The sequence below is a fragment of the Morone saxatilis genome, unplaced genomic scaffold (genome assembly GCF_004916995.1).
Source record: "Morone saxatilis isolate NCDOM2014 unplaced genomic scaffold, NCSU_SB_2.0 Contig7, whole genome shotgun sequence".
NCBI classification, from domain to species: domain Eukaryota; kingdom Metazoa; phylum Chordata; class Actinopteri; family Moronidae; genus Morone; species Morone saxatilis.
In genome coordinates this window covers 7,549,321-7,558,305 of record NW_023340246.1, presented here as the reverse complement: position 1 = coordinate 7,558,305, position 8,985 = coordinate 7,549,321, and positions in this window count along the sequence as shown.

Below are 8,985 nucleotides of genomic sequence, written 5' to 3'. Positions count from 1 at the left end.
GGACTGGTGCGATGGCAGAGCTCCGTAAACTGGGAGAGCTGGGGAGGAGTGGAGGAAGGACGGTCGGTGGCGCTGCCTGCGAGTGGTGTGCTCTTCCTGGTTAGGGCTTCAACCGATCTGCACAAAACTTAATCTGAACCAATTGCCACACGGACCGGGGCTCGCTTGACACCCCCGTCCTCCAATGACGGACAAACAGCTGTTTATTGTGAAGAGGCGATAAGAAACTAAACGTGTGCAAATGTCGGAGGAAAACTTGCTTCCAGTGTGTTCATAAAAACACGGCGCTACATCATGGGCGACGGATGTGTCTGCCCCCCCGCCGCGACGACAGACAGCCTCACCCTGTCATTTGTCGTGACCGAACCACCACCAGTCAACCACCGACACTGTTAACACACGTCTGCAGACATTCACATGAAAGGTGAACACGGAGGAGAGGCTTTTTAAAAACGACATCCACAGTGTCCCATATGGCGCACATGAGATACGGTTTTTAAACGCTTCCCATGTAACAAAGTTCTGATGAGTTGTGGGATGTAAAGGAAAGTAAACTCACTTTAGAGCCTGCTCTTTATTACCCTCAACTTGCAAACTGGGGGTTGTGAAATGCATGGGATTTAAAGGGGTTAAAAAAGTGATTTCCTTACTGATTTTATTACTTTCATAGAGGTCATCTTCTTTTTATTATTATTAAACTCTCCTCTTCTAGCTGGGTTTGGAAACTAGATGAACCAGTAAAACTATAGATTAAGTAGTTGAGAGTTAGCATGTGGTCCCTCGGCAAATAAGCCGACTCTGTTGACCATCCTTGGGCTATGTTGTCTAACTAAAATGGGCATATTGACAGTGGCAAAGGAAGTATTTACACTCTTTACACACAGCAGGTAAAAGTAGCACACCATAAAAATACTTGACACAAAAGTCCTGCTTTAACATTTTTTCTTATGTAGAGGTACTGAAGTATAAAAAATAAAATGCTCATTATGCATTTCATGAAGCAGCAGTTTAGTGGTGTAGCTGGTGGAAGTGGGGCTAATTCCAACTCCCTTATGTAGCTACTGTTAGGTAGTAATAACCTGAGTCCTCAATTACAGCTGCAGCCGTCCATATCATGTGTGTATTGTAATGTACAAAGTGCCTACTATATCTGTCACATAAATGTAGTTCAATAAAAAGTGTGACAGAGTAAAAGTGTACAAATGGAAATATACTCAATTAAAGTGCAAGTACCTCAAATGAATACATCAGTAAGTACTTGAGGAAATGTACTTAGTTACACTTCCACATTGAGCATACTGTATAGGGACAGAGCCCTTCTAGAAAGACTATTCATGTTTCTGAAAATCCCTCACGTTATATACTTCCTGTTGACAGCAGAGCTCAAACTGCTTTTCTTCAACAGACGACGAAGACAACTGGAGCGATCTGGTCTGGAGCACAGGGACGTACCGAGCGTTTCAATAAGGTGTTAATTCTAACATTCTGACATAAAGCATGTCTTCATTTGAGTAAGGAGAAGCAGTGGCAGTGGTAGACATATGGATCAGTGTAGATCTCATAGGATGGACGGGCTGCAGGTGTTGCTTGTGATTAGCAATGTCATATTGCCACGGTGCCTACGCTGCCTCTCTGTCAAAGACAGGGTTCATGTTGCAACATCCATTGCTGCACCATATTAAAAAGCTCTAAGTAAAACTGTGTACTTGCTTGCTTGTCGACACTGTGTGGCATCGATCTGATACATCACTGAGTATTTGTAAATTACAGGAAATATATAATTTATTAACAGTTAATTAGTTACCTATTTTTTATATCTTGTCTGACCACAAAAACAGCATCTGAAAATAGCAAGGTGTAGTCTAACTGCCCTAAACATTTCTTCTTAAACACAATCTGCCACCAGAGTGTCAGACAATAACAGATAACCAACAGATTATTAGTTTATCATTTTTTAACTTAAAAACAGCCAGTCGTCATACTAGGTTTATCAGTTTTAATTGCACCTGGCATGTAAAGAGCATTTACTAGTGTTTTTGTCTAGCACTCAGGCTCCAGTAATGTTTAAAGGTAATTTTTTGTTATGTAATCTGAAAGAATCAGAACCTGCCATCAATGAAAGCAGCCACTTTGCTACTTAATCCAAATGCCAGACTTTTTTAATGGCAAGAAATTGTGATGAGAAAAGCTGAGAGAGCAGATTTATACACTCACTTGAATACACGGTTATTACATCAAATCAAACTCTTCAAAAGGTGCCTGTTACAGGCTGAGCCCTTTTGTGCTTTAGGAAAGCAACTCAAGTGATTATCACATTGCGTAATGTCAAATAATCAATACCTCCATTATTTTTGGGAAGCTGATCCAATCACTTCTATTGTCACATTAAAAGCAAATCACTTATTATTTGTCTCAGAAAATAATTGACATTTTTTAACCTCCACCTGTAGATGAGATCACATCTCTGCCAAAGCTGCAAACCTAACAAATAAATTGGTTGGTATTGATTAGTTCAGAGGGGTGAAATCGGTTGAGTCTGACAGAATAACAGAAAACACATTTTTTGTTTAAAGTTACACTCACCACCAACAAAATCTATTTTATGAGTTGTAAACAGTCACTTCCTATAGACTCTCCATATAGATTAGATTCATATAGTGAACAGCAGAAAAAAAGTTTGAAAATATCTACAGTGATTTCTTATAGCTCCGCTGTACATGCTTACATTCAATATGTTTTCATATTCCCTGTATCCACAGGCATTGCATTCATATTGAAAGATGATTGAATGATGCCATACTGGATTTACCATCCAATGCTAATATTCAGCAGCAGTATAAGAATTAGGGGTGTCAAAAAGTATAGGTGAGCAGGCAATGTGTTCAACTTGAGACACGGCATAAAGGTTCAGGCCCCATCTCCAACAATTGATGAAGCTTTATATGAGCAATTGATTAAATGCGACCTGTGCAGCTCCAAGCGGCAGACAAAATAGTAGCAGGTGAACATATTGAACATGTAACTACTACACAGCCAGATATTTCCTTCAGGGAGATCTAATTGGACACACTCACATCATAATCGTTAAGACTGTGACCACAAATAACCGAGGAAAGGAGAAACTGTGGCAAAATGGCGGCAGAGCCTCCATTGCTGATAATTAAATCTACATAAACTTCAATATTGACACACATGCAATCGATTAATGAAGAGGAAGTTACGTCGTTTGTTTGGTTTAATAAATCCCACCAAATGGCACAGCTAAATGAGCTAATTAAAGCTATGTGACTACAAGGCTATCAGTGGGGTGACCATCTTGGAATAATGAATGTCAGAATAACGGTAAATTTTCTTGTCCTTAACATTAATCTGACATTGTGTTAATGCAACATTATGTTTCCCCATGTTTACTAACATGTTACAACTTCATAAGGTGATAACATGTTGTCTTTTCAGCTTGTTCACCTCAACCTCAATGAACACAGCTTTAACCATGACGAAGATATTTCCCTAAATCTAAACCAATTAAATGTAACCACATCTTAACTAAACAGTTGTTGCAACTGTACTATATCAATAATTTAATTATTTATAGCAACTACAAGGAGCTTTCGTTTTTGGTTGATTCTGGTGGCCATCGTGGACAAAAGCTGCTGCCTCCTTTCATTGATTTTAAGGGGCAGGCAACACGGTTTTCACACTGGAAACTGCAAGCTGACAAAATACACAAGTAATGAACGTCAGGCAGGCAACACGCTCTGAAGCATCAGTAACCTACAGTAAGAATTCAAACCAACAATCAAGACAGCAAAAATAGTGTCTGGATGAAATGATTACACTGCAGGAGCAGCTGGAGGAGCTCCTGTAGATGTTTTTTATACTCTAGATACGACCATTAGAAAAACTGTGAATTCTTTCTCTGTGAAGAAGCAAATTACAACATTTTACAGCCACCTTTTAGTCGAAAGGGGTTGTGAATGTTTCACACTCAAAAGGCAGACATTGCGAGGAGCATCACTTTAAAGTTGGAGTTTTAGTTTGCTCATTCAATGATTCACTTCTCAACTTCTCAACTCAACATATTTTTTCGAACAGTCAGAGACACTTACAGACAAACTGAGCTTCACTAGCTGCAGCTGTTACAAATGTACTTTGAATTTCAAGTAGACATATGCACTTCTCAAGAAAAAAAAAACATTTTACAAAAGCACATATTTGGTGCTGTATTAAAAAGATGATTCACTTTATTTTATGTTTATGAAGAGCTTTTCTTTCTGGTACACAGAAGAGAGGTCACACTAAGACATTTTCTGTCCACACATTCATACATGGAGCCTCAAAGGACAATAAACACTTAGTCTCAGATCAACTTGTTAAGTAACTAATATTCTTATCTTATTCAAACTGAGAGCAGACATGAAAGCATCAGAGTTTCTGTGAACAAAGAGCATGGCAGGGCATTGAAAATGAATTCAAAAATGAGGGCAGAGCTTCTATACTTGAAGGGCCTCCATGGGTTTTATCATGAAAGTCAACATATATCGCCATAATAGGACAGTGCAACACGTATTAAGATTTCATGTTATGTGAAAACTGTGAAGCATTAATGGGGCAGAAAACAATCCAGCAGATGTGATTCATTTCAGAAAAGAGAACTTATTCAAACCTGGTGTACAATAGGTACCAGGTTTCCTCAGGACAATGATAGTGAATGAATGAACATAAACAAACCTCTTCTAATGAAACCAAGCAACCATGACACTAATCTCGCCTCTCAACGGACGGTGCTCCTGTATGGAACTGCTCAAATGACAACCAGTGCAAACACACATGGAGGCACAAAGTGTTACACTCCAATGAAATTAAATGTATAGCCATTTAAACAGCTCTATAGCATAAGACTTAGACAAACATTTCATTTATGTTTCAGACTTTAAATGGAGTTGTGTTCTTTGTCTTTGTAGCATCACATATAAAAGAAAAAGGCACATTAGTAAGTTGTAAATCATTTGTAGAGGTACTTGAAGTATGAAAAGTACTTGGCCCCTGTACCTGATAAATTGTTACATTATTAGATTGTTAATATTAAGGTCTGAAGGCATAAGTAGCCTTTTACTGTTTTAGCTGATCCAGATGGAGCTTGTTTTAACACTTTATATACAGTTTGATAGTTTACTCCAGAGGTTCTCAATATATACGGATCAGGCCTCTCTAAAGAGTCATAAGATAAATCTGAGGGGTTGTGAGATACTTAATGGGAGAGAAAAGAAGAAATAACTAAATTCTGCCAAACAAATGTGTCTTTTTTACTCTAATCATACTGTGAAATGTTGAATAATTGTACATTTTTGGGCCTTAAATTGTTTTTAAAAAAAGGATTAATGCAGAAATATCTCTTTGGAGAAACTGCTGACAATTCATAGACATCTGAAATGTAACAAGGTCCCCATGCTTTTTAGCAAGGAATTTTGCATTGTATTCTATAAGCATGTCATATGTCTTTTTCAATGTAAAAAGAGTACAGTACTTGAGTAAATTTACTCTGGGTTACTTTCCATCACTGCCTAATTGACAACAGACCGGTCTGGGGCTTAGGTTTGTGGCCTCATGCTTGTAGAAATGCATCTTATATTGTTTAGAGATACGCAATAATTTCTTATTTTACTGCTAAGCAACTAATATATCTATAAATTGAATTACTGGATCTCAGTGTATGAAAACAAGCAAGGACCAATATGGGTCTCCATGGAACAAATTCATCACCTTCGCCAATGTCTATGCTTAGTTGCACTCTACCAGTTTAAGTCTCCAAAACCTGAGCCCAGTTGTTAAAAACTTCCATAAAATATGGTTCCACTTCAGAAAACATTTTCTCTTCAACCATTAACACTTTCAAAACACTTATTCCTGCCATCTCATATTCACACTGGCTTCCAAATATGGCATAGAAATGGTTTAATATTCTTTGGTGATCTCTCTGCGGAAGGAGACATGCAGATCACCATATTCTGAAGAACCATTTTTCCAGATACTTATAGGTGCATATCTTTGCTAAGAAATACTCTCCATTTCCCTCCTTACCACCTAAAAAGGTAACAGCTAACACCTATAAAACAATAGAAGATATTAGCCCACTCATAATACCAAACTGCCATGGGAGGAGGACTTGGAGGTTGTACTTTCTGATGAGATGTGTCAACATAGTTCAAAGTGTATATGTACCACCTCCTTCTGCATAAGACACGGTTTCATTCAATTTAATGTCGTACATCAATTACACTATTCAAACGAGAAATTGACCAAAATATACCCTGCAACAGCATTTACACTGCTGCTGGTCTGGAGGCTGACCCTCATTTAAACGATGGGTCAAAGAAGCACTCTGTATCCTCTGAGTCCACTGGAGAAACTGAGATATAATCATAATAGATCTGAGAGGTACATTAAAACATGGTCCCATTTATAGAATTTGACGAAAGCATACCTTTCACTTAACTAATATACACATGAGATAGACAATTGGATGCATAATCTTACATAATGTTGTCCCTATTTGAAACAGTGCCAATCGATGTACATGTGAGGAATTTTCTAAAACCTTATTGTATGTATCTGTTGTGTTTAAGTGTTTTGGAAAAAAAGAAATGCATCTTATCGGTAAAGTGGTATTTCTGTTGAACATTGCAGAAAGTATAATTAAGGCTACGTTATTGTAAATTAAACATTTTAATATTAAAAATACAGCACTAATCCAAAAATGACTCTAGTGGCCCGTATTTTATTGATGATTTAAGCATTAGCTTTGTATGTTGGCAGAGACCCATTGATAATTCACGGTGGATTGCCTTTACAGTAATGGCTCAGTTATTAGTCCTGCATGGCTATTTAATGATGGGTCTAGGTGTGAGTCATTAAAACACTTTTATATTAAGTTTTATGACATTTATGATGGTTTAGTGAGGTATGGTGCCGTCTGTTAAATCAAAGAGGAAATGGGCTAAAGAGGTGCTGCATGGTGAAGTTTGCTGAAGAAACTCCAACAAGATTAATGTTCAACTACAATAAACTAGTGTGTCAAAGAGTGGCCTGGCAGACCAGCTTTTTACTCATTCACACCACAAGATAGTCTCATGGCAGCCCTGAAAAAGAAGGCTTGGCAGAAAGAAGAAGCAAGTCATTTATTTTAATGTGAACATGACAGAGTATTACTAAAGGTGGCTGATGGCTAATTGTGGTTATTAAAACAGAAAGAACAAGGTCTAGAGAAATGACTCCTTTAACTGAGCCACTAGAATCTACAGTTCCTCTGACATTATGTTTTATAATTGAGTTTGGTGGACAAACAGACAATGGGGGACAGTAAGTCCAACTATTCAAATACTGTACTTAAAGTTCCCCTCCTCTCAAAAATCTGTTTTTCTTTCTTGCTACAGTGTGATGTTTGAGCTTCACTGTGTGGAATGATGTGTGTGCAGTTTGACACGAGAAGGGTGTTTTCACATTCATCTGCTGAAAATCATAGTTTCTCTGTGCTCATTGAAAATCTGATTTTAAGGGTGTGGCTTACAAAAATGATTTTGGGAGTCAGTCCTGGTCTAGAATGCAACTACAGTCAAGTAGGAGACATCTTGTGCCCAGCAGGAGAACTTTAGAAATGAACTAAATTTGCATATTCATAGAATCTGGAATTTGTAATAAGGGTAGAAGAAGTGAAAGCCTTTTTAAGGATTTTAATGTGGAGTTATACTTTTTGTGGCAAAAACAGACACACAAATTTGTTTCAAGCTAACATTTTGTATATCTTACATGTCTGGAGGGGATCTTTAAGCACACTCTGCTGCTAATACTTTAACTAATAATAATTAATACTGTACTTTAACTTACATACAAGTTTGACTGCAGGACTTTTACTTGTATCGGAGTATTTCACATTGTTGTATTGGTACTTTTCCTTAAGTTAAGGACCTGAATACTTCATTAATTCCACGACTGCTGATCAAATATTTAAACATGAGTTTGTGGTGCACTATCCAAATATAAAAAGTCCATGAATTGCAAATATTTAAAGGATATGTGTAGCTACTGTATAATCAACTGAGTTCAAATAGAGAGTATAGGATTAGGAATTAAATCATGACGTTGTAACAGAATTTCAAGATTCCAGTCAGTTTCAGGAACTTGTGACCCCACTCCTTATGCACAGCTGTGTATTTTAATAGGCTATAAGTCATTAGGTAAGGTTACATTTGACTGATTTCATATAAAAGTGTTTAGTCCATGTTTAAGTTTAATCTGGAGTCCTTTTCTAATTCTTGACTCAATAAAGCACCTCAGTCGCCACTTTCCCACTGTCCTAAGCAGTGGCTGTGCTGAAGATCACCCACTGACAACCCAAGCCCCCCGGAGGTTCATCTATGATGTCATAATGGCATTAACAGTTATGAGCTCATTGCCTTTTATGACCTAACTGGCAAACTGCGATGTGGGCTAATTGCGTTGGCATTTGTGGAGCCTCTTCATTTACCTGAGCGGAGCAACACACCGATGAGTTACACACCGATGGCTGTTATTCCCTTCTCTCAGTTTACAGTGGCTGATTCTGTTTGTTTTCACTCAACCCAAACTGGCCCGTTAAAGGCCCAGTGTGAGTCACACGCACGGAGAAAATTATATATAAAGTTTGTTCACACCAACACACACACACACAAACACACGAGACTGATATGCAGGTGAACACATCTCGCATCCATCCAGCCAATCCTAATATCAGTGAGCTCACAGGCTACTGTGTCCCTATCGCTGACCTTGTGTGAGTCTATCCCGCGGACAAAGCACTATTATCGCTTTGGCATTACACTTTGGTGGCTGCTGCTGCTGCTGCTGGTGGAGGAGGAAGAGGAGGAGGAAGAGGAGGAGGTGGTGGTGGTGGTTGGAGAGGTGGTGGATGGAACCAAGGAGGACATGGTGGACATGGAAGTTATGGTG